At 49.2% G+C, this 27,292-nt stretch overlaps 1 protein-coding gene and 1 pseudogene across 3 annotated transcripts in view; both read right to left on the bottom strand.

Annotated features, from left to right (window-relative positions):
• The window catches only part of Tmem132d (transmembrane protein 132D), a 496,798-nt gene that overhangs the window by 284,082 nt on the left and 185,424 nt on the right, over nucleotides 1–27,292 (bottom strand). The window lies entirely within an intron of this gene.
• LOC107159089 lies at nucleotides 11,193–12,191 on the bottom strand (annotated as a pseudogene).

Here is a 27,292-nt window from a genome sequence, read left to right as displayed (position 1 = left end):
AGGCCACACACAGCTGGGAGTCTGAGCCTCAGGACAGAGTGAAGCTGCTCTAACACCTGCCCGGTACTTGCAGGTTTGATGCCCCACTGAGTGGCCTCACTATGGCAGCCTCTTAGGGTTGGGTCCCTCCCCTTTGAAAAGTCTCTTGGGGTCCACTCAGGCTGGGTAAACTGCTGGTGGCCCCAACATGACCCTGTCAGTCACCATCACCACTGCCCTCCTTGCTTCTGGGATCTGCACTCTGCTCTCTGGTCACGTGAACCAGCGCTGGACCACCACGCGCCCCTCCTGCTGGCCACTGCACCCTGTCCCTATGCCCCTCCTCTCTGCTCGGCTCGGGCTTCTGTGCTGAGTGCTCTTGGTTCCCTCAAAGAGGAACCACCACATGGTAACTCAGAAACCTTTCCTGGGGTGCTGCCATCCCCAGAGTGGACTGGGAGGTGCTCTGCAGCTGGGTGAGGCTGGCCATGGGCTCATCTGCAGCTCCTGTCAATGTCCTCGGGTCCACGGCTTCCTGCGGCTATTCAAGTGTCCTGTTGGGTTGGGAGGGGACACGCGGAGTCTCTCCCAGGCCCCAGCAAGCCAAGGGCACTCATTTCCCTCTCTCCTGTGTCTACAGGAGAGCCACCTTCTGTGCAGCCCTCCTCACCTTCACATCCCTGGTTGTCATTTATGCTGGGTCCCCATCACAGATTCTTTATCCACAAGGGTCCTCAAGCCCCAGGCTTCAGTGAGCACAGGCAGGAGGCCATGGGAGCAGAAACCTTGCTCGGCTCCACGATTTCCACATGTCCCATAGCAGAACCCCTCTCAACAGAGGGCCCCAAACTTCCCAGGTCCCAGCACAAGTGACTTTCCTTCCACCTGGATGCCAATGTCCTTCTGCACCTGCTGGATGTATCTCTCTGTCCCCTAGACTATTAAGGGTTGTGGTTCCTGTCCTTCCAAACCTGAGTGCTGGCATGTCCCTTCCATAGCCCTGCTGCATAAACAGCCCCACCCCCAACTCACGATCCCCTACCCGGGGCTCACACTCCAGTGCTTCAGGCCTTGGGCACTTTGAACCAAGGTCAGGGATCTGATCCAGGGTCCTCCCCCTGACCTGGCTGGTGGCCTGGGGTCTCTAATGACACACCTTAAGTGTTGAGTTATATTTTCCTCTCCTAATCAAAAGGCACTTGGGACGGGCACCAGGTGTTGGTGGTGGTTCTAGAGAAACTTCATGCATTTGCATTTCTCTGACTGCTAGAGATGGTGAGCATTTTTTCATGTACTAGTTGATTGATTGTATGTCCTCCTCTGAGAAGTGTCTGTTCAGGTCCTTGGCCCATTTGTTGACTGGGTTATTTGTTATCTTATTGTCTAATTTTTGGAGTTCTTTGTATACTCTGGATATTAGGGCTCTATCTGAAGTGTGAGGAGTAAAGATTTGTTCCCAGGATGTAGGCTCCCTATTTACCTCTCTTATTGTTTCTTTTGCTGAGAAAAACCTTTTTAGTTTGAGTAAGTCCCATTTGTTGATTCTAGTTATTAACTTTTGTGCTATGGGTGTCCTATTGAGGAATTTGGAGCCCGACCCCACAGTATGTAGATCATAGCCAACTTTTTCTTNATGAATGACAGTAGAGGGGGTAGAGAGAGAAAAGGGGAGGGGAGGGGAGGGGGATAGTAGAGGATAGGAAAGGCAGCAGAATACAACAGACACTAGTATGGCAATATGTAAATCAATGGATGTGTAACTGATGTGATTCTGCAATCTGTATACGGGGTAAAAATGGGAGTTCATAACCCACTTGAATCAAAGTGTGAAATATGATATATCAAGAACTATGTAATGTTTTGAACAACCAACAATAAAAAATTTAAAAAATAAAATAAAAATAAAAAAAGAAAAAAAAGAGAAGAATATGGACAACATTATACAAGGTGGAGTAAGCCAGTCACAAAGTGACACATATAGAATAATCTACCTTACATGTATAATCTAAAAACATTAAATTTATAGAAGCATTGAATATCATGGTGATTATTGAAAGAAGGAGCAGGAATAAAGGGGAAATTTTAGTTAAAAGATATCAAATATATGTTTGCCAAGAAAAATAAATTTTTGAGATTCATGGCTCAGAATGGTTACTACAGCTAATAATAATGAATTATGTTTTTTTAAATTTTTTTTTTCTTGTTTGGAAATTACAGTCTCTCTAGCCTCAGCCTCATGAGCTGCTGAGATTATAGGTGTGAGCCACTGTATGTATATTCACCTAGACTGAATGATTTTCAAAGTAAAAAAAATGTATGTGAGATGATGCATGTATTAATTATCTTGATTTAATTACTCCACAAGTATGCATATCTCAAAGCATGTTTTTATACCCTCTAAATAAAGAGCTGTCAATCAAAAAAAAAAAAAAGAGAGAGAGAGAGAAACTTCATGCAATGCTCCACCTTGGGTGGCCAGCCGCTTGCAGGCTGAGGTTTAGAGAAAGGTAGGGAGAGAATATGGGGCAGAGATGCTGTCCAAGAAAGAAAATCAACAGGCCCCTCTGTGCCCAAGGACACCACAGTACCTTCCCGTGGCTCCCCAAGGCCTAACATGTAGCCAAGTTCAGTAGTGAACACCACATGACTTGCCTCAGCTGCTCAGGTCTCTTGCAGCCCCTCTTTCCTCATCCCTTGCTCAAGCAGTATCACCTTCCCTCCACTGTTCCCCCTCAGGCAGAGAAATATGGCCCTTTTGGAGTCTTCTTCACTGAGAGCGGGAGCTGGAGACCAGCCTGGGGGAAGCCCATCATCTCCTCTGCAACTTGCATGCCAGAAGATCACAGTGAACCTGCAGGGTGAGACCGGAGCCCAGCTCCCTGCCATTTCTCAGTGACATGGGTGCCAGCTGGACTGGACCTGCTGGTCTGCCCATGTTTCTGGGAAATTGAAGACCCGGTAGGCTCTTCTCTAGTGCATCCTCTCTGCCCCTGACCCAGCTCCACTCGCTGGAGTAATTCTCTCCTCTACCCCACTGTGGCCTGAACCCCCAGCCTTCCAAACAGCATATTCTCCCAGCTATTTTACTGTCTCTCTTTCTTTCCAAGACACCCATATCCTGCCAATTCTCAGGCTGTCAGTAAAAACAATGGCAATAAGAAGAAGTGCAGTAACTTGCTAAATCCACTACAGAGGCTTCTTTTCCAGACTGGAAAGCCAAGCCGATTACACAGAATTCAGTTTCGTCTTTGATGGGTGCTCAGCAACCCAGCTGTACTCATCTGGAGCCGGCTGCCTCCTGCCCAGGCTGGATGTGTGCAAGTGCCCCTCATTGTCAAACCGTGACCCAGGTCACCCACGATGGACACATCTGGGTCTGAGGACATTAGGAGCAGGAGGAAGCTCTGCTCTGGGTGGTAACGCTGAAAGACAGAGGATGGGAGTCCAGGTGCAGAGTGACCCCCTCAGGACCTCCTGGCCACAAAGTGCCCCAGCAGAGCCTGCCTTGAGCAGAGCACACATCATGTTCCAGTACCCAGGGAGCACACACTGCACTTCCAAGGGTTGATGTTGAAACATCCATTACAGGGTCGTCAGAGGAAGAAAGGACCGTTCAGACATCCTAAAACTTTCTTCCTAGTTCACATGTTGCTGTTGGTATTTTAAACTAAATGAGAAGAAGGGGATGTGACATGCTCATCAGCATGCAGGCCTCTCTCCTCCTGGGCCCACTCATCCATTGCAAATCCCCTGCAACCCGGAAAGATGGAAAACAAAGAGTAAAAATAGAGAAAAATTATAGCTTATGATGCACATTTAAGGGAGAAGATTTCCTGACACTACAGGTTTGTTTATCTCTCTCTCCAGGGATGAAACAGGAAGAAAAAATTTAAAAAAAAATAGAGACCTGCCTGAGGAGCTGCCCAGACTTCTCAGAATTCCACAGTCCATCTCAGATAATGGGGTACGGAGGGTCTGACCCCAGTCTGTCCTAAAGTGCACACACCGTCCCCTGAGGCACCGCACAGCTGGTGCAACGTGGAGGTTCCAGCCTCTGCTTGGCCTTCATTGCAGGCACATCGTCCGGGTTGCCTTTGCTGGCTGGAAAACAGTGCAGGGCACGGGAAAGAGCACTCATGCTATTCTGGGATGTGGTCTTCCTCTGATACAAACCCTCCGGGCCACCATCCTGCTCTGCAGCCGTCCATGCACCAGGACAGCAGGAATAGTGCTGCTTCGGCCCTGGCCACCACTCATGCCAGCACCCACCACCTGTATCAGCTCTGAGCAGAGGAGGGCCCATGGATGGTCCATCAGTCCAAGTTCAGGCCAAGGCCTTGGTGATATCAAGGGTTCCTCTCACATCTTCCTATGACAACAGAGAGCTTCATCCTCCAGAAGTGCTCAGTGAGACCCGCAGCATTGTCTTAATGGTGGTTGAAATCAGCAGAAAATGTGTCCAACTTTACTGTAATAGGTTGTCCTCCTTTTAAAGCAGTGAATGGAAAAAAATGTTGCAATTTTGCTGGGACCTCTTTTATACCTGATGGTCCCACCACCTACTCGCCTTTCTTGCACACACCTAGGAAAAGCACAGCTCAAGGCTACAGTGCCTGGTCCCATGGACCTACTCAAATTTAAATTAGTTACAATGAGACAAAGTCAATTCAGCTCCTCAGTTGCATAGCAACCGTTGAGGAACCCAGAGCCTCACATGGATGGGGACCAGGGCATTGGACGGCACCAATGGAGCTTATTTCCATCATCATAGAAAACCTCATTGGACAGCCATGCTCTAGAATGATTTTGACAAAACTCTGTATCCCCAGGCATATTTTGAAGCTGACATTTAAAATTCTCCCTTTTAAGCAGCAAAGGTTGGAATTTTCAGTATATTGTAACTATTGACATTTTAAAATTAAACTGTTATATCTTTTGCTTAAAAGTATTCACTAGATGCTAAATACCATGGTGATTTGATACCCACCATTATTCACTTTGAAAAAAGTACACAATCTCTTCTTCACCACAGTTAAATTTTATACTGGCTCCTTTTTTTTCTCCTTGAACTTCTGTTCCTGTTTTCTGTCTTTCACGGTGTTTTACCCTGTTTTCTACTTTATGTTTCTAGGTCTTTTATGGCTGACTGTCATTATCTGCAATTGAAAGTTGTACATTGGTTCAAATTTGTTCTTCCTGGTGTCCATCAGCCTCCAAATGCTTAACTCAGAAACAGGGAGCAGAATGGCAGTTGCCAGGGTGGAGAGGAAGGGACCTGGGGAGATGGCCCAAGGGTGCAAATTTCTCCTCCCACAAGTTCTGGGGCCCCAAGGTGCAGTGCAGATGGAGAAGGAGGTGCTAACTTGGCTCCAGCCTTCACTCAAACCTGGGTCCACATCAAATCATTCTGTCACGTGCCTTGAAGATATGCCATCCATGTTTGTCCATTAGGGGTTTTAAAACTAAAAAATATATCATTCCATGTTAAGATTTCATCACAATTATGTTAAGCACACACTTAAGCAAAAATAAAGTAAGTCATAGCTTTAGGGAATAATTATTCTACACAAAACATCAAAATATTACCAGAAATGCATTGATCACTAAGAGGAGTGGAGTTGCGGAGTCAGGTCAGTTTGTACTAGGAGCCCAAGCCCTACTGACTTACAACAGCGAAGAGTTAGGTTTTGCTCAGTGGTGAGGTCCTGGGAGGAGAGGTGGGAACCAGGCTGGGGGAGGCTGTCCAGGAGGCTGCCTGCGCTACCTGGTGCTGGGAATGGAGGAGGCACATCTCAGCAATGGCTCCTTGCAGGTGACACACGTCATTTCGCCACAGCAAGTTACATGACCACAGGTCACTCCATAAGGCCAGGAGAGTGTAATACTCTTATAGGGTCCTAGCTGGACAAAAAACTAAGGCAGTTCTAGAACATTCTCAGTTGACAGTGTTTCCGATGAGTCATCAGCAGCCAGCTGGGAGTTGGGTCAGGAAGCCCCCGCCTACCACGCCCTCTCCCTGCACTAGAAGTCCCCAGCTCTGGAGCTTCACAGGTGAAGCTGCAAGGCGTAGGTCTTCTCTGTATTGCAAAGTCCCACGCCCCTCATTGGCAGACCCTGACCCAGGACCGCACAGTAAAAGGGAGTCTGGTTTCAGGTTGCTCCTCTGGGGTGCAGAAGAAAAGGTGAGAGGGTGCCGATCACAGTGACCTGACAGTGGATGTCCTCTCTCAGGGGCTTTCTTCCCCCATCAGGACACAAGTTAGTGGGCCAGGGGAGTCAAGGGAAACAGGGTCCACCTCCACCGACCCCTGCAGTTCAGCTTTGTGGATGGATTTCTGAGAAACTCTGAACTAAGTGCATGCTGTTATTGCAATGTCACTCAATTCCTAGAACTCCTTATGTGTCAAATTACATTGTGATACACCACCAGAAGTGATGATTAAGAAAGTAACAATTGTATCAGTTCCTCCTTCTTCACTAAAAGCAAAGAACTAGAAATGGTGGCTTGCAAAAAGTTTTCCCATTTTCCCTCATAAGAGAAATCTGCTTTCTCAGAGACAATAATGTTGCTCAGTGGTCTACAGGGCTGTTGGGACCATAGGCTCTGCAGCCCAGGGGAGTCATCTTAAGGAGACCCTGGGTGGGTGAGCAGGATGTCCCCTCCCTCCCTCCCTTCCTTTCTCTCCCTTTCCCCCTCCCCCTTCTCTCTCCCTTTCTTCCTAATAATGGGAAATAGGAAGCCAAGCATTTCCTTAGGCAGGTCAATTTTAAGAATTGGAATATCTATAAATAAATAAGCCACAGATGCCCATATATCTGTGGCTTGTCTGGCAGGACACAGGGCACACCCATGCTCGAGCCTGAAGACCTCTGCTGTTCTAGAACACCCTCTAGGGCCACAGGGAGACCAGAGGTCTGGTAGATGAATACTCACAGCACAGAAGCCACACAAACCCCAAGATGCCAGCCTCTGCTTCCCGTGGGTAGAAAGAGGGCATGTCCTCTTCACACAGGACACGTGGCACACCCAGGCAGTGCCCTGCGACAGGGTCTGAGGCCACTAGTGGAAAATCTGTCTGAATTTCCTTCCTCTTCCTCTACCAAACCTGTGACAACTTAGCCCAGAATTCTTCTCACTCCCTGATCAAAACTGCTTATTGCAAGTCTTTCTGCCTTGGACTCTGAGCTGGAAGACGCCCAAAAGGGGACAGCTGGGCTGAGTCTCCAAACTGAGTTCACCTTAAAGGCTTTGATTTTTTTTTTTACAATAGTTTTTTTTTTTTTTTGTACCAAGGATTAACCTCGGGGGAGCTTAACTGGTGAGCCATATCTCCAGCCATTTTTTAATATTTTATTTTGAGACAGGGTCTTGCTCTGTTGCTTACAGCCTCACTAAGTTGCTGATGCTGGCCTCAAACTTGCAATCCTCTTGCCTCAGCCTCCCAAGTCACTGGGGTTGCAGGCATGCACCACCATGCCTGGCCTCAAAAAAGTTTTTGATGTGCAAAGAATAAGTGCACCTTTGCTTTCTTCTAAGTCCAGTGGTATAGGGACGTTTCACACTAAACATCAACAGGCAAAATCAGGTAACACACAGGACAAAGCTGGGTGCTGGCTTCAAATAAAAAGAAGATGGTCAAGTGGGCTGGACGCCTTGGGAAACAGGGTGCAGAGGCCAGAGCCACACATGCACGTATCTAGAACGTGGATCCTGGTGCCACATGGAGGGTTGTGGCACTCGATGCAGCTGGAGTCAGCAGACATGGGAACAGTTGGGGCAGTGTGCAGAGGTCCAAGAGTGCGCTCAGTTGCCCATTGATGAGCACCGTGCAGGGAGGCAGGGGCATTTCCTAAAACAGAGGAGCATGTTCGCTGTGCATTTCCTGCGTAGTTGCTGGAGATGTGGGCGTGGACACCATGGTCCTCATGACCCCCTCACAGAGCTGATTGGCCAGGTAGGCATGGCCAGGCAAGTGTGGGAACAAACAATACCCACCCACCAAATAAATGGAGGGGGAGTCCTTCCCACTGCTCCCTGCTCACCAAGTTCAGTGGCTTCCTCAAGGCCAAGAGCGGTTCCACCACTGGGAAGGTCACTGGGCCCTTCCCCTGGAGGAGAGATGGGACCCCGAGAGCCACTCACCACTGACTGTTCCATACAAACAGCCCAACATCAAGGTGAAAAGAGTCACCCCTTCCCTGCCTCGTGGGTGTTAGAGGATGGCCAAAACGGGGACTTCCACAGCAAGGACGGCCGCAGCAGAAGGCATACGTCACATCCAGGATCTCACGAGGACGGGTGGCGCTCAGTAGAGCAAAAGGTTCAAGATGCCAGGAGTGGGGAACAGAGGCTTTGGCTTGGCCTGGGACTCAGGGACACCTCTCTGGGGAGGGCCACTGCGTTGGGAGGTATAAGCTCATTGACATGAAGCTGTGGCGACCTTCCTTCCTATCTGAGGCTAACTCAGGATGAGCACCCTAAACCATGCCCCAAACAACACCTGCACCCACGAGGTGCAGGTCATCCCCACAGCCTGTACACAGAAGCCCAATGGTCTCATCCACCCTGACACCTGCTTTTCTCCTGGCAGCGGGAGCAAGCCTGGTTTCTCCAGGGCGGGTCCTGCACACGGATGCCAGGCGTGGAAGAAGTGCCTTCGCACAGGAGGCCTGAGCTTCTTCATGTCACACTAATAGTTTCCCTGATTGAAAATCTGAAGCAGACAAGTGTTGGGAGCCCATGAGATAGTGCTGGAGTCAGAATAATTCATGGAGAGCAGTCTAGCACTACACAAGCTATTTAAAGCTGCATAATATACCCACAAACTCTTATTAAGGGCTGTGGTTTCCAATCCTGTGAGACAGAAACCAGTTATCATTATGCCTCGCCATGAAAGCAGATTAAAATTAAATCAATTTGTTTATCTCTGGGTTCTCTGCCCAATTAGCATTTCAGAAAGAAAAGCATTCTGTTTCCATAAGAGGACAAGCCTCCTTCAAATAGAGATATTAAAAATATAAATCTCAGGAGGTTTTCAGAAATAAATTTAATTATCCAAAGGGCAGCAGCCCAGTTGGTCCGGGCCTAGGAGCTGTGTGTTCTGTGTTAGTGTCGGCTTCCTGGACACCATCCATGGCACTGAAGCGAGGCATAAAGCTCCCCTGTAAATTAACCCAAAGACAAGTCGCTTTCTCTCCAGATACAGAGCTGTCAATTCATTTCATGGTTTTCTTATTTTAAAAAACCTTCTTAAGAAGTATTTTATGGCAAAACAGTGGGATATCTTCTATACTTCACATTATGCATTTATTAATTTGTAAAATTCATGTAGTCCTTGGCTTCAACAGACCAAAACTATTTTCAAAATCTCAGGGAGTTGGCCCAAATGCACCTGCCTCTGAGTGTGGGTAATCTGCTTGACCTTGATGACCGACTGGACAATTGAGGTCAAGTAATATCGGAGTCCCAAATTCTGTATTTGGAAAGTGGCATTGAGGTTTTCAACTCCTCCATCACAGCACGAAATAGATTTGAAGCACCCTCTGCCCCTCATGAGGGAGAGGATGCTGACGACCAGTCCACGCAGTCAGGGGACTGTGCCCCACCGGCAAGCAGCCTCACCACCCACCCAGTTAATCATAAGGAACAGATGCATCCTGAGCCCCTGAGGAGGAGAAGCCCACCTGCCCTGACTGAGGGAGACCTGGCATTCCCTGGCTCTGTGCCACTGGACCCTAAGGCCTCTGCCCCTGCAGCTTCTGACATGAGGGGTGGTAACAAAATGCTCAGTCCAACCAAAGGGTCATCATGGGGTGACTAAAACTACATGTGAGCAAGGCCTCGACCACCATGCTCCCCACCACCTGCTGCCCCTGCCCTCCCCCACACACAGCAAGGTGACTGCTCATGCCATCCCTTGGTCTGGCACGACTTCCAACCTCTTTATAAACCCCAGGGTTCTGTGCAGACTCAGCTTATATAAAGTCCTCCTGGGCACTCCCCCTAAAGCTACGCTCCTTTGGTCCAACCAGCTAAACATGTCCTGTGTTTCAATCTTCAATCGTATCTGTGGATTCTTCAGCTGGGACACCTGCCTCTTTGGCTCCCGATGACATGTGACCAGTGCAATTCATCACATGCCCCTACAAACTCCTTATCCATGCTGTTTCGTGGATGCAGCCTTGGCCTCTAGCTGGGCTTGTGCATGGCAGGTGCTCAACAAGTGGGCCCGGCCACCACATCGTGTCAATTCTTGAGAGGTGGCTTGCCTTGGGGATGCTTGAATTAGGTCCCAGGGAATAACCACAGGCTCTGATTCTGCCACATGACACCCAGGCAGAGGATGCTCGGTCCTCTCTTGTGCATCTCTATAACACCTTCAAGCCTCGCTCAAGGGCCCCAGGAACACAGATGACTGTCTCTCTAGAGTGCACAGAGATGTTGTTTGCTCTGTGAGGTGTTTTTGACCCTTGGTGCTTGGGGATTGGGGACTGTGCATTTGTGAGCGGTTGGAAATACATAGGGCTGTCTTCTCTCCCCCTCCTCTTCTAAGTCCCCTCCCAGTCCTCCTAGAAGGGGGGGAGGAGGACTCGCACAGAGAGAAGGAGTCGGACACCAGAACAGCACACTGCACCTGACCTATGGGAAGGTTACAGAAAAAAACACTAGAGAGACCTATTTTTCTGGTTGACATTTTATTCTGAAACATCTGAAGTACTGATTGCCACCTCCTGCACTGAGCTTCAAAGGTCAGATAAAGGTGTCCTTTCCAGATGGGTTCCAGACCCTGGGGAAAGGGCAGCCCAGCTGGAAAAAGGCTGGGTGTGTGGGGAGAGAGGGAGGGTCAAGCAGAAACTGTGGACCCCCAGGGAGTGATCATCTGGGATGGTCTTGCTCTTGCAGGAAGATACTTAACCACTGGCATGTCATAGGAACTGTGGGACAGCTGTGCACTGATGTGACAGGACCAGTGTGTGCCAAGTAAGCACCAGTCCTGACCTGGGACCAACTAGAGGGTGACAGGAGGGACACCAAGGAGAGAAGCAACGCCCGGCAGGCAGGACGGGCCTTGGTCGCAGGACGGGCAACCGCTGCTTTTACACAGTGGAAAGATTTCAGGTGTAATGTGCGTTTCACAGGATTTTCACTTATTTCTCCCCGTGAATCTGGCATGCAACCATTTCAGCCATCTCCTCCTCATGACCTGCCTCAATTTTTTTTTTTTTTAGTCTTAGCATTTACTTCTCCCACTCCATATTCTTGGAACTCTCTTCATTGAAGCTCAACAGGAAGTGGAACTGATGGAAAGATGCTGGCTCTACCTTCAACAAACAGCTGTTGGAGCTAGCTGGGAAGAAGCCTCATGGAATTGGAAGATGCTATGAGGATGGGCAATCATCCTGCTACCAGCTTAAAAGCTTCTGGAACAGGTGCCTAGGCTGCTGTCCAAGTCCTTCACAAGGGTGGTGGAAGGGCCTGCATTTCCTCCAAGCATTAATCATAGGCTTCTTGGTATTCCTCGTGGGGCTTGTCCATTATCACACAGGTAGGTCGCTTGGAGCCAGCAGCTGCACCCAGGTCATAGGCAGATTCATAGGGCAGATTCCGGTCTTCACACCTCAATTGGTAACGTATCTCCTGCCAAAACCATGATCCCTTTCTCGCCTTTTTTGACAAATTTCTGAACCTCCTTAACCCCACGCTGAATCTGCTTCTGCTTCACCGCTTTCTTAATGCATTTAATAGAGCGTCCACGTGAGTCTGCGAGAAGCCAGAGGCTGCGCGATAGGGTTCAGATTGACCAGCAGCTCATGGTAAGTGCGCTCTCCGCAGCATGCCTCCGCTGGAGTCTCGGGTCGTCGGGGTCTGCCTTTATTTTGGTCATCACCAACCTGCCTCATTTGACACATGAGAAAACTCTGACCTGAGGAGAAGCTGATGACGTGTCTGAGGTCAAAAGTCAAAACGCTCTTCCGTGGCCACTCTGGCCTGGGAATCCAGGTCTCTTTGCCTGGAAGATTTTATTAAAATAAAAGCAGGCGATTTCTGATAGGTCACGTGGCCCATCTCCCATGAGACATGAGCAAGAGCGTCACAGTAGCCTCCGCATCTGACAGAGTCCACAAACTGAAGGGAACTTGAAGTGGCAACCTGGTTGGTTGTAGCAGAGAGCCACTGAGCCATTCACGACCAGGCCTGTGCCCTCCACATCCGTGGGGCACTTGTGGCTGAAGAGCCCTGCCTCCTTGGACAGCATGTGTGACAGTCTCCTATCACGTCCCCCCACCTTCCGAGGCCTTTTCACAGGATGAAGCTCACTTTCCCTTCCATCTGCTCAGGTGCCCCGTGCCCCCATGGGAACCACCTCCCCTTAGCCACCAGGGATTCCTGATGGCCTAAGTGTGGGGTCCCCCAAGGACCGTCTGTGAATCTCAGGGGTCCCTGAGGCACTGTCAGTAGTGCTGGAAAGCCACAATATTTCTATAATAAAGCCTGGATGTCAACTGAATTGGTCACTGTTTACTTTTGCATTAATAATGGTCCATGGTCCCCTGGGTGTGAGTAGGCGCCGTGAGAGACTGCGCTTCCAGCAGTTGGAACCAAACGTCCTCCAGGGCACGTGCAGCCTGAGAAGTGCACCTCACTTGCAGCCGCCCACGAGGAAGCAGAAAAATGACCATTTTGCTAAACATCTGCCCTAGAACACACATCACCTTCACAGTCTGAGTGACAAGATGCCCATGTCACTTGCACCATGAGATGACCTCCATGGCTAAAGGATGGCCATGTGGACACCCCACTGCCTCATCTGGCTAGTTTCCCCAGGGGCACCACCTTCCCTGGGAAGATGACCAGAAAAGGATGGCTGGTCTGAGTGGGAACTTAACAAGTTATCTTAGATATGAGCAAACGAAACCAAGTCAACCATGTTGAGAAATCAATGGTGAGTCTTTGTTACACATGACCGCAGTGTTGCTTTTAAGCAAAAGTTGGAATTTTGGAAAATTGGTATCTGCCACTGGGATTTTTGAAAGTTTCTCAGTACTTATAAATTTTTTTGATGAGGTGAGTGCTGGTATTTAAGAAAAAATGCGAGTTTTTGATAGTGTATAAAGAAGCAGGTCCTACCTAGGAGGGAATGAGTGTATTCTCAACAACCAGTTCACAACATTGTGGAATCATGCTTGGTTAGGGAGCCATTCCAAAGGTGAAGGTACACCAGAATTCCTAGATACCACCCAAGAGTCCACCTTGCAAGCAACCTAAGAAACCACCACATAATATTACACAAGTTCTGGTATAGTATTTAAAAAGACCATACACAATGATCTGGATGGCTACTAAAATAGCCCTCTCTTATCTAGATATACGTGAGATTGCTTAGTCTACCTACATATCAATAAATCAGTGTATTGCCCCAGTTTAAATGCAGGGGTAGATACGAGAATTCAGTTGGCATCTCCCAAGCTAGACATTAAAAATATTTACAAAAATGTAAATGGTACCCCCTTTGTCTCTTTCTTTTTTTTTGTTTTTTGAAAATATAATCGTTTTTCAAAAATTATACTACTTAAGCTAACATGCAATATAGCTTTGCAGAATTAATTCATAAGTACACATTTAAAAATTTTCAAATATAGTTTCTATAACAGTTTCTATTTCTAATGTAGTAAATACCAATAGGTAGAACCCACATAAACAAAAATAGTTTTTGTTTTGAAGTTTGGTTTTGGGTTCATTGGGGGGGAGGATCCCCAATAAAATTAAAGGGCGATTGTGGTTTAGATACAAGGTGTCTCACAAAAGCTCATGTGTGAGATAATGCAAGAAAGTTCAGAGGTGAGATGATTAGATTATGAGAGCTATAACCTAATTGGTAGATGAACCCACTGACGTGGATAAACTGGGTGGTAACTGTAGGCAGGTAGGGTGTGGTTGGAGGATGTGGGTCACTAGAGGTGTCCCTTGGGGGCTTATATTTTCTCCCTGGCTATCATGTCCTGAGCAGCTTTCCTGCACCATGCCCTTCCCACATGAAGTTCTGCCTCATGAGTCAACAGACCATGCACTGAACCTCTGAAACCGTGAGCCAAAATAAACTTTGCCTCCTCTAACTATTCTTGCCAGGTCTTTGGTCACACCCAGAAAAAGCTCACTGAAACAAGGAGCCAGGGACCACAGTTTGAGAACCACTAGTCTAAGCCATCTCAGCATCACTACGTATCTGGTGATTTAGGGAGGAATCCGTAACCCAATGAGAACAGGGGTCAAGGACATGCTCAATGCTATTTCGAAGGGGGAGTAATGGTTTATTTCCTCTCCTACTAGGGCCTGGATGAAGTGTCTATTCTGGGAACTCTGAGGAGGAGCAGCTTGTCCAGGGCGGCATCCTCAGGACCCTGTTGGAGAGGCTGGCGAGGCTCTGGCCGCCCTCGAGTCCTGGGCTCTCCAGTCCTATGAGGCACTCATTCCCCTGACACCAGTGAGCATGTGTTTCCCCAGAAGCTAACTTCCAGTGCCTCTGGCCAGCGTCCCAGCACTGACACCCAGGATTCAGCACACTGACACACTAACCCAGTCCAGCTGGAACCCAGGAGACGGTACTGTGTGGGAGGCAGATGTGTCCTGGGGGACCCAGGGAGCAGCACCGCTCTATGACATGATCTTCTCTGGTTGCTTCTACACATTCACTTTGATCATGTCATCATTGTTATGTGTCAATAACCCACTGTTTTAAGAAATCTCAAAGAAGGGTGTTCTCTTCCCTAAGAAGCCCTTCCTGCAAATACCTGGGAAGGTAGGTCATTCCCTAAGAAGATTGTTTCTAAGGAAAAAAAAAAGAAATTGAAACATTATTGAGTCCTAAAAATTTCCATGTGTGGTTCCTTATTTTATTGCACGTTACTTCATTTTATGTGGTCTTATCTGCATCTCCAATTCATTATAGGAAAGAAATCTGGAATGTTGACGGGTTCAACAGGAAAGGAAAGAACAAGCAGGCTCCCTGTGCCCCAGATCTCCATAGTGACGGGGCCCCATCAGGGAATGTCTTGGTATAAACAGGGGGCAATGCATCCGCTCTTAAAGCAGAGCTTCTCAACCCTGGTAGGCAGACAGTCGCCAGAGTCATTGAACCCCAGAAAGATGGGTGTTACCTTCAGAGTTCCTGCATTAGGAGCTCTGGGTAGGGAGGGAATATTTGCATGTCTAACAAGCACTGCCAGCCCAGGGTCCAGACTTTGAGATCACCTGGTAGCTGTTACTGCTATAGGTCTTGCAATCTTTCCAAGATTTGGAAAGACTGGGATGGCAAAATGATTTGACCTGGGGGATGCAGAGAAAGAGCCTGGACTCAACAACCTGTTTCCCCAGTTTGGTTTGCAAGGGGTTCTCTTTGGCCACACTGAAAGTGCAAACTGCCAAGGGAAAACAAAGGTGGAGAATTAGTGGTGAATTTGGTCACAGGACAGAGTTATACTACCCAGGTATAAAAATCCAGTAGGGTCTCCATGCCATCATTGCAGCACGGCCCAGCTTTCGGATTGGACCTGTGGCTTAAGTACTCATTGAGACCACATCGTGCGCCAGATACTACAAGAAGTGGGGGAGACAGAGGAGAAGAAGTGAGGTGCATTTCTCTGGATCCCACTGTAGAACGAAGACATCATACTATAGAAATGGTAAACACAAGTTTATTTGGATTTCCAAACTCACAAGAGGTGTAAGCACAAGAAAAATGTAGTGCTCAAGGTTATAGGACATGCGGATTTATGTGACACCCCCCAAAGCTGACCCTGTAGCTCTATGAAGCAATTCTAATGAAATCGACAGCCTCATTTAGAGAGCTCTGCTGTGAGATGCTGGTTGCTGAAGTCAAAGCTAGGGACAAGTGCCCGGGCAGAGCTCGCCCAGTTGCCCTTTGTGGTGTGGGGGAGGGTATGCACATACACAGCAGGTGCCTGACAAGTCGCACCGGCTGTTTTTAATTAAAGTGGATGAATCCCACTTCAACCCTAACTGTCTGTTCAGCAGCAGCATGGGACTTTATAGGGTGGCCAATGAGCCAGCTGTCTCTTAACTCTAAAGAAGGATTTTTAGGAAAGGCGTGGAATGACAGAATAAATTGTAAATATTTTGCTGTTGATTGAATGAAGTCACGCAGAAATGACTTAGTGGGTTCAGTGGCAGGATCAAGAAGACCAAAGTAAATATCATGGATCAGTCAGGACTTTGGCCGGAAATAGTAAAAAATCATCTAGAAGTTATTTAAATAAAGCGTTCCTCTTCTCACAAACCACAGACCCTGAGGCAGAACAGCATTGGGACTGGCCACCTCCACCCAGCAACATGACTCTGCCTCTGCCACTCAAGCCTGCGGGTCTCTGTTCCCTGGCACAAGACACCTATTGTAGTTCCAAGCATCTCCCAGTGACGCAAAGGCCTCTGCTGTAACATGAGCCTCCTTTAGTCTTTACCCTGAGACAGGGAATCAGGGGCAGAGAGCTTTATTAAAAAGTGAATCCAAGACTCACTGCTAAAGATAAGAGCAATAAGGAGACCTGGAAGGAGAAACCAGTAACTACAGGGGAGAAGCAGGCGGGCTGCCCTGTGGGTTCTGGAAGCCACACCCACTGGGAGCACCTGTGACCCACACTTTGCAGTCACCCCACCAAGGGGACGAGGACATCCATAACTACCGTGGAGGCTGGATGAAGGCTGCTCCCAGGGCAGATGATGCTTTGGTCCCCAGAGTGCAGGCAGAGGGCACCCAAGTGAGGTCCAGGAGGTGCTGCTCCTGGTGCCCAGAGGTGTCCTTGTGTGGTGTTGGTGGCCATGGTGAGCCAGGATAGAGCACAGCCTCCTGCTGGTGTCCACCCAAACAGGCTGGCAGTGGGAAGTCCACTGTCAACCCACACGTGGCTCTCAAGGGCCAGCACCCTCCCACGAACACCATCACCCAACGCCAGGGAGGGCAGGATCCTGACCAATGGCTCACCTCACTGACACTGACCCACCCTCCATGCCTCTCACCTCTGGGATTCCCCTGGGCCCTCCCTCTCACATGCCAAGTCAGAGGCAGCTGAGTGCTTCCCCTTTCTGAGAGGCCCGTCAGAACCAATGTCCTCTTCTGCAACTTCCCCATGACCCGTTGTACAGGACATGCTGTCCCGTGGGGTCCCTTCGAGTCTGGCCTACAGAGAACCCTGAGGAGGACAGAACTCGAAGTGTCCAGGCCAGCAGCACCTTAGATGCAGGACTGGGAGCCACATGGGCTTTGGTCAAGAGTGAGGGGTGCTAACTGTGAAATGACCACCAAGGACTGAGAGAGTTGAGGGCCTTGGAGGACACAATGTTCCAGTCAAGGCCCAAGGCTTGTTCTCAGGCCCACCACCCTGGAGAGCCTTACCACCCTCTGTGGGGCATCGGAGGAGGTGGATCTGAGCTAGCCTCCCACCTGCCAATTGCTCACCCTTCTCCAGGCCGCAGACCCTGGAGCCACAGCACGGGCTCGTGGTGGCTAGCAGGGAGCCCTTGCTGGTGTCTGGACACTAACAAATGAAGAAGGAACAACCTTTCCCAGCAAGCCCTCGGCTCACTCACCCTCAGCAGAACCAGACCTGGATGTGACGACAAGGTCTCCAAGACACTTGAAGATCTATACTCACTCACTGAGGTCACCCAGGAGGGGGTCACCTTCCCCCGTGTAGGACCACAGAGGATGCTCCCTGTAAGTCAACAAAGGTCAGGGAACCAGCCATGCTTGCTCTAATGAGACCCGTGTGAATGGGGCCAGAGGCTTGTCCTCTTTCCTGTCCCCAGATGGACACTCTCGGCTAGAATTGAATCTCATTCTTACTACAGAGTGACCATGGAATCTCTGTGAACGTTAGGTGTTATCCACAGGTTACTCTTTGTGATCTAATTATAGATTCATTTAAAATGTGCCTGGAGAACAGAGGGAGAGGGGACATGGACAACGGAGGAGGCCGATGTGGGCACTCTGGGGCCACCTGAAAGACGGGCACTGCCAAAGCCAAGGATCATTTCCGAATCCATGGGGTAGTCAAATAGAAACATACCGACCGCACTCTCAGTCCCCCACTCCCAGGGGAAGAGAAGATAGATGTCACACTCGGCCCCATAGGAGGCGGTGACTCAGGACGGGTTTAGAAGCAGAGACGTATAAATAAGGACAACCTAAGAAAACGTCGCCTCTGATGAGGGGCCAGACTACCCCAGGGACCCCAGATGGTGAGGGCTAGCCGTCAGGGGCCACAGGTGAGGCAGCAAGGTGCTCTGAGGAGACCCAGAGGAGGAGCGCCCCTGGGCTGCCCAGGCTCGGGACCGAGGCCAACTTCTTGCGGCTCCAGGCCTGGCTGTGGGATGACCACTGCCTGCCCCTCCCTGGATGCTCCAATTCAGGCAGTGGGGCCACACCTGTGTTTCCCAGGGAGCGGACCCCTGTGTGTCCAACATAGGGGACATGCAGAGTGTAGAGGCTCTGCTCTGTGGAGCAGCTGCACTGACTTGAGGTGACGTGCCATGTGTGGTCGGCCACCCGAGCAGGACTGCCCTGAGCTATGGGATGCAGTGTCCCGACAGTGTATGAGGCTGGGGATTTAGGGAAAGGTGCACTGACATCAGAGGGCTCTGCATCTGGCCATTGGACCTCCCTATGGGGATGCAGGCCTCCATCAGTGTCCTTGGAGACTGGTTCCAGGACAACCCCATAGACCCCAACCCATGTGCTCAAGCCCTCAAGCAAACTGGCGTGGTATTTATACCTGTGCATGTCCCCCATACTGTCCTTATCTCTCATGAAGTATGGTACGTAACAACATGCATCTGCCATGTGGACAGCTCTTCACGGTGTTACTTAGGGAAGAGTGACAAGAACCGAGGCCTGCAAGATGTCTGGTGCAGAAACTTTTTAAAAACATTTTCAATCCACAGTGGGCTGAACCCACAGGTGGGGAGCCCCAGACCTGGGATTACTCCTCAGATTATTTTACTTGGGTTCTGCCGAAAGCTGATTTAGGTGTTGTTGAAGTACTTGTTTTTTCCTTTTAAGTTAGTCTGATGGGAAACAGTGTAAAATTAAATTGAATTAATTTTTAAAAGATGAATGATGTTAGGGGTCTGATCCCACACTTGGCTGAGCATGGGGTTGTCTGAGGGAGTGGATGGGACATACCGAAGATTAACAGGCACATTTGTACAAGACGGCTCTTAGAATACTTATTATACACTGTGAAATATAAAATAAAAGCAAATCAGTCAGACTGGCTTCGCATGGAGATCCTGAGGTGACAGGTGCCTCTACGAAGTCAGGGCTCAGGGGGCTCCTGTTCCAGCCCGCAGGCCCAACTCCTCTGTGTGAAGATCCACGATGTGGCAGGGGTAAGAAGAAAGAGATCAAAGGGCACCAAGGAGGGGCACCCGGCACCAACCCCAGAGACCTAGCACTAAACCGTCCCAATCTCCCGCAGATCAGAGGGGACCCATTGCAGAAACAGGTGAGCTGGCTTCTTCCCTGACAGGCACAGCTCCTGACACCTGTCATCCAGCCCTGGGGGCCTGCCTAGTCCCCACTACGTGCAATTCAGAAGACAAGACAGGCGCTCGCCTGCTTTCCAGCATCAGTGAGGGGAGGTGGGATTCGCCTGTGGGGCTCTCCGACTCCAAGGCTCCAGTCCAAATTCTCCACTGCTGCTTTATAATATAAAACTATGCCTCACGGTTATTTGGTCTGTCTGTGTGTAGATATTTTTTGTTCAAATAATCATGGTGACTTTTATTTATGATGGATCAAGACAGGAAGTGGCCTGGGGTGGATGAGAGGAAAGCAGATAAACAGTTGCTGATGTATGTATGCACGTGGTGGAAAGTGACGTAGCAATGGAAGGGGAGGGGCCCCTGATGCACGGCACTGCGTGGACAGGTCTCACGTCATTCCACGTGAAAGAGCTGACGTGTGACTCCATGTATAAGACACTAGAAAAGGGAGATCTAACCACTCTAGAAAAGGGAGATCTGATGTGTGCTGGGAAGAATGGAGCAAGGATTTCCTCTGGGGGTAGTAAGAATGAGCAGTGACTGGGGAGGGCCATCGGGACTTCTCAGGGCCCTGGAATGATCTGTCTCAGGAGGGCTATGGATTTGTCACAACCCCTCAACTGTGCACTTCATATCTCTGCATTCTATTTTGTGCAAATCTGATATTAAAAAGAACTACAGACAGATGTTGAGCTCTGGTCAATGATTGCATGCTGACATAGTCAGGCGAAGTTAGGTTTGCAACTTAAAGTGCCTCAAGACAAGATGGATTAATAGGTACAAAGAAGGTGAGTAGATTGATGGGTGATGAAGCAGAGGAGTGAAATGTTAATTGCAGAATCTGGAGATGCAAACATGGATGCTAAGTCTAGACTTTGATCAACATGACTGTGTGTCTACAGTTTCATTAATAAAACAACATTGGGGGAGATCGACATGCCAGGTCTCCACTATTCTGAATCAAAATCTTTGCAAATAGTAATGCCTTATAACCTAAGGAAATATTGCAAAAAAACAATCACAAACACGATGTGCACTGTTATGTGAGTTTATTTTCATCAGAGGGAGCAAAAAGGGACATTAGCAGTAGTGGCCATCATGTAGAATCCTAGGGCACTCAGTCTGCTTTCACAGGCAGCCAGCCCCATGTCGGGACTGTCTGACAGTGGGCAGGAGCCGGGCTCCAAGATCAGGAAGGCCCTTCTGAGTGGGAGGGGCTGAGGCTCAGAGAAGGCAGGGATGTGTCCACATGCACATGGCCAGTCAGCCTCAGAGCCAGAGGACAACCCACGAATCCAGTCCCTGATGTCACCGTGGGTGCTGACATGAGCAATTTGGGAATCTGAGGTTCATAGGCCCTCGTGTCCTGAGATACCAAATGACAGATGAGGAACACAGAAAACAAAGAAAATGAAAAAGACCTCCAACCAGGGAGCCAGTGGGTCACAGTGACGGGGCTGCGAAGCCTGACACCAGAGGAGACGAGACGCAGGTGCTCCATGTACAGCGGCTACTGTAGAGACGGCCAGAGAACGCCAGCAGCACTTCCCAGAGCAGAGCCGCCGCTGGCTGTCCCTTCTTCCAGGCGCCGCAGGCTCAGCCCTGCCTCACTGAGGAGGCTCTCAGGATCACGCTGAACGGGGCCTCAATGCCCAGCCCTCCTCCTCGCGCAGGTCTGCTCCACACATGACGGCTCGAGCATCCTCATGCTTATTCCAGCGTCCAGCTGAACAAGGCCATGCGCTCATTCGCAGGTGAGAACCTCTCCCTAAACAGTGTGGAGGTCATGCTTCCCTGCAAGGGTCAAACCAAAGGCATGGCAGAGGCTGGTTGGAGATGAAAATGAGCTGGGCATCCCACAGAACACGGGGAAGTTGGGGATGGAAGTGGACAGGGCACTGATGAACACAGGGAGCAGGGGGATCTGTGACAATCCAAAGCCACAGGCATTGCTAACATCTGCAAATGCTGGAAAGCCATGTTCATCTGCTACTGAGTGGCTAGGTGGACCCTGGGCCATGAGATACGATTTTTCAGTAAAACATGAAAATCCAGGTTTCTTGAATGAGATCTGTACATTTTGGGGGGATTGAATCAGTTATCCACATGTAAAGACACACTCTAGATATTCTGTAGGCCAGCCCTCATGCTGCTGAGCCAATTTCAGGCCAGGGCCTTCATGTGCCACCTCTGCTTCCTGCTCTCCGTGGTGACGTGCCAGCCTTAGGTCAGCAGCTGCATCCACCATGATCCTAACACTCACTCAAAACCCCGGGGGGAAAGCAGCCCCTTCTTCTGAATGTTGCCTGGGGCATCCTTCACTGCAATTTCTAACACCTAGCAATGATCTGGATTTATAATTGATGTAGATTCACAGAAGAGAATGCTCCATGCAAATGGGCACCACACCAGACAGGGTTCCCCAGAGTCAAGGGACACACACACAGGATGGCTGGTGCTGTGTGTCTGCATGGCTGGGCTGAAAGGCAGCTTGCAGACGTTACCTCCAGCTGTGTCTGTGGGGGTGTTTCCAGAGAGAGATCAGCACTGGAATCCATGCACTGTGTACAGAAGAGCTGCCCATCTGCCCATCATGTAGATGGGCACATCCCTGAGATCTCAGGGAAAAAAAAAAGTAGAGGAAGGGTGATTCTCCTCCTCTCTCTTCTTGACCTAGGACACCTGTCTTCTCCTGTCCTTGGATCCCAGAGTTCCTGGAAATGACACCAGCAGTTCCCAGGTGTTCAGGCCTATTCTCTGGACTGGGAGGTACACCTCTGCTCCCTGATGCCCAGACCTTTAGGATTACGTGGAAGTACAACTGTTTGGCCCCCAAAGTTGCATGAACTAATGCCTACAATAAATATCTTCCTGTCTCATACCTTTCCATCTGTGTACCCATCTACTGTCCATTATCCATGCACCACTAATATATCTGTCCATCCGTCCATCTATCATGTATTCACCCAGTTGGTCGGCTTCTCTGGAGACCCTAACACAATGTCCATCCAGGAGAGGATTTATTAGAAGGCATTGGATCCCACAGTTATGGAGGCCAGAGGTCCCACTCTCTGTGAACTACAAGCTGGAGACCAGGAAAGCCTGTGTCGAACTTGAAGGCTGAGAGCCAGGGAGCTGATGGTTCCATTCTGGTCTGAAGGTCTGAGAACCTCCAGGTATGGAGGCAGGAGAATCTTGCAGCCACTCTAGCAGCAAGACAGAACCCGCCCCTGCTCCTGTCCCTTCTACATGTCCTGGAGGACGGGACAATGGACACCAGGGAGGCCAGCTGTTATCAGAGAGCCTGGGCGAATGCTCATGTCCTCCCAGGACATCCTCAGGGACACACCCAGAGGGGAGATCTCATCAGGGTTGGGGTGCCAGTGGCCCAGTCTCAGTGACACACACAGTTACCAACACAGGGACTCTGTCCTGTTGCCACTGTGGACCCATCATGCAGGGAAGCTTCGTGGCGGTGTTGAATATCTGCTGAAGGAATACAGGAATGAATGCCTCTCTAACATTAAATAGCATTTGTCGAGAAAACTGTGTTAACCATAAATTCTAATCCCGTCCTCTTGTTTGCTGCCTTAAAGAGAGAAACCCTGCATTAATATTGACCATATCACCACAAAAACAAACTGCAATGATTTCAATTAAATTTGCTTTCTTTCATATGCTACAAAAATTCGCAGGGAATTTTTTTTTTCTTTTTTCCAACTGGAGACATCTTAGCCTGGAGGCCTCCTTTTGGGCTTTTGCCCAAGACAGTGTCCAAGACGAGTAGTTTACTTAGAAAGGTGCAGGAGGAGACACAAGATCTGTGATCTATGGACTATTAAAAGAGGCAGGCATTGCCTGAGCCGCACGCCTCCCTAGGGGGCTGACGATTCCCTGCAGGGCCCTGAGGAAGGGAGGGGAGGGTTTTCTGGGGACTCTCGATGCCTTGCTGGCCAGGGATGCTCCAAGAGGTGCCTTTACCTTCTTGGCCTTTCTGCAATGCACACACCTGAATGTCAGGTAGTGTCTTCGAGGTAAGGAAAGTCCTGGAAGGAGATGAGTCACAGCATGCGGAACTGAACTGTGAACTGGTCTGTTCACACTTGCCCAGTCTAGCCAACCTGATAGACCACATCTGTGCTGGGACCAATGGAGCTTGACCATTTGCCACAGGGCCTTAGAGCCACCTAGCCCAGAATGTCTGGTGCTCTCCAGGAGTCCTCAGGGGACCGCTGGGGAGTTTCCTGGAGGTAGGGTCAGCCTTGTTTTGCAGGATATGTTCAATACCTTTGAGCATCACCTTAAAACCTAGAAATGCAAATGCTGAGATTCCTTCAAGACAGTTCATCTGAATCTTTTTCTCAAAGATACCAATTATATTGACACAGTCTCACATTGAGCTTTATAAATTTCAAATCTTGGGCAGGATCCTGGCATGAACATCTCCACCTTCAAATTGACACCAGGCAGACAGTGAGGAAAGATTTGCAGTGGTAATTTTTTTAAAACTTCCTGATTTAGGTCATGCTTTGATGTCTCGTGTCATTTGTGACTAAAACACAAACTTGGTAACATCCTTTGCAAGCTGTCCACTTGTGAGAACACCATCCCTGGCCACAGTGCATCTGCTTTGACAGAAGGGCACCCATGAGACTGAGTGAGCACCCAGCAGACTTTGGGCTCAGCCACGTGGCTTGAATAGGCCAGTGGAAGAGGAGCAGACGCGGCCCATACCAGCCTGGACCAGGACTTTCTCTGTTGTCCCCACTGTGGCCTAGCCTACTGGCTTGAGGAGGTGGGACAAACCACCTGGCCTAGGTTGGGCGCCATGCTCCAAGCTGTAACCACAGCATGATGTCAAAGGTCAGCCTTCATCTCAGAGTGAAGTGGTGAGGGATGGTGCCAAAGAGGTCAAGGCCTTCCCCAGGTATTCAACAACGTGGGAGGAAGTAACCAGCAGTGAAGAGCAAGAGTAGCTCTCAGCATGTGCAGCAGCTATGCAAAGAGAGGGACCCTTTGTGGCATAGGGATAGAGAGTAGCGGTGGCTCTACATCTGAGCAATATTGGGAAATTCATGTGAACTTCACTGGGCTGGGTTTCTTCAACTGCACATTAAAGAAAACAATGCTATTCCGACAGGATGGATTTGGAGATTACTAAATGTATGCAAATAAAGCAGAAAGACGCTGGCACACAGCACCTGCTCAATAAAACAGCCTCTTTATTATCATTATTGATTAAAGAGAGGAGCTCCATCGGTATGAAAGAAGCAAATGCAACCGTCTGAATGATAGAAGGCGTATGTGTGTTTTAATAAGGTGCAGAATAGGCCTATCTGCTGCTAATGTGAGCAGAACACTGCTAACAAAACCCTGGCCCTTCTACAGGAAAGCACCCTGAGTGTCACTCACACTGTGGAGCCCATGTTACACAGAGGGGATGAGGCTTTTCTGGAAAGAAAATGAATGACCATGCTCTCAACTCCATCTGCAGGTCTGGGGCCACAATTCAGAGCTGTGCAAAAAATATCAGGGACTTCTCAGAACCTCTGACCACACTGCAGCCATACAGCGGGCGGAGCTCTGCCATTCATTGCTGTGCAGGCCACGCCCCTGTGCAGGGTTGATGTTGACCGAGGTACTTGGCTGCGATTACTGACGCACTGGGGGTGTCTCTAGTGATTCTGCCAATGCATTGGGGTCTCATGAGTGGTGGGGTTTGCTGACATGGATTTACAAGTTCAAGTTTTATTTTTGCTTTCATTAAGTAATTTTTATCACATTAAATGTTCCTGGAATTATTTGAAAGGGGCTTCAAATTAGCCTTGTGGCTATTTTCTTTGTTTCTGATGCATCTAGCAGACAGCGTGAATAATATGCAAATATTGATGCTTCTGTGCAACGAAAGTATAAGTACAATGTATTGCCAATCAAAATGCCAATGGGATTTGTGTGTGAGGCAATACATCTTCACAATTTAAAAATTACTTTGCATGAGGGAAGACAGGACTATTGGGTAGGGGAGAAGATGTAATAGAGAAATAGGCACCTTACTCTATGTCAAAATGGGCTGCAAAATTATAATAATAGTAATTAAAACAAAATTGTCCTGGAATAAGAATACATACAGAGTTCCCTGGGATGCAATCCAATCTAGGAGCTGTGCCTGTGGTCCCATGGCAGAGGTTCGGCTGGGTGGTCACATAGTGCTTCTTGTCTCCACACACATGCCATGAGGAGTGTTCCAGCCTCCCTTGCAATTAGGCTGGGGACATTGAGTGAGTTTTATCTCCACAATGTGCTGGGAGTCATATAAGTCACATGTAGACCTACCTTCAAAGTCAGGCCTTTCACCCCATGGTCCTCTCTGCCCAGTGCTGACCACCTTCCCTGGCAGGCCACTGGTGCAGATAGACTATTGTCCTACCTTGGCTGTGCTCTATGTAAACAATAGGAGACCCCCCACCCCCTGTAGATCCTTCCCCTGGGGGTGGATGATTGGAACCCATGACACGTGCCAGAGGGAATTCCCCATATCCATAGGTGAGCACAGGCTTCCAGCTCTGCGTCTCAGTGTCTCATCCCTCAGACCCCAGTCTGGACCCCCATACAGTTAACTAACACCACGGAGGAAGAACACCAACCGGGTAACACACAGTTCTGGGACAGCTGGCTGGTTTCCCTTGGACACCTGCCTGATTTCTTGTGGGCAGGTGGCCCAAAGCCCATCTTCACAGACGGTTTGTAAACCCAGCGCACCGTCCCTCCTCGAGCAGAGCTACTGCACCGGGACGCAAGAGCATTCATTCCGTTCTCACCAAGAGGATCCAGCAGCTCTTCCCAGACTTTGAGGACACCTCTCTTTTCTGACATGGGTGTCTTTGGCCGTTGCCTGTGAGATGGCACTGAACAGCCCTTGGGTCTCGGCTGCTTCTAATCTCAAGTGCGCTCGGCTCTGTTCCCCCTTAGTTGCCACTTAGCCAGGGCATACATACATATTTAGTTCCTATCATCTCTCTTCATAAATCACTTCCTGCAGTACCATCGTTTTGCTTTTTATTTTTTCATTTTTTCTTCCCCTGTAAGCCCCCTCCATTTTTCTGAGTCTCCCTGGTAATGAACACTTTGCTGAGATGCATTTCTCCAGGTCACATCTCACTTGGGAGGCCCAGATGAGCAGCCCCTCCCCCACAGCTTCCCACAGCTCTGCAAGCACCAAGTGTCAGGATGGTCACTTTAGGACCCAGCCACGGCGAAGCGGACCTTTCAGTGCCCTTGCCTCCACAAAGTGTCTTGACACTATCACCAGGAAAGGTCCTTCTTCCTACACCTGCCCACTCCTCACTGTCCTCCCAAGTACATTGTCAGGTTGCATACTCCTCCAAATGCTAGTTCACATTCTGCGCCTTTTCTCGTGGGTCTTTTCTGGAAGCCCGTTTGAAGAATGGGATAAAGAACTCTGCTTAGTTCTTCACTGGGCGGGTGACAGGCAAGGCGCAGATCATTTGGATAAAGGCCAAAAATAATAATAGCTTAAATAAGATAGCAGCTTGTTTTTCAACCAGTGCTTGTAAGCCGTAGGTCTGGTCTTGTATTCTGTTTCCCCAGCCTTGCTGGTAGGTCCTTCCAGGATGGCTCATGCCACACGCATCCTAACTGGCATGGCAGAGGGAGAGTCCTGAGCTCAGCCAGGTGACGCCATGGGGTGATGGTGATGGAGAAGAACAGGCACATAGGACTGAGCATTTCAAAAAT

The sequence above is a fragment of the Marmota marmota genome, unplaced genomic scaffold (genome assembly GCF_001458135.2).
Source record: "Marmota marmota marmota unplaced genomic scaffold, marMar, whole genome shotgun sequence".
Taxonomy (NCBI): domain Eukaryota; kingdom Metazoa; phylum Chordata; class Mammalia; order Rodentia; family Sciuridae; genus Marmota; species Marmota marmota.
Note: the sequence above shows the minus strand (reverse complement) of the source record. Positions and strands in the feature narration are given on the sequence as shown.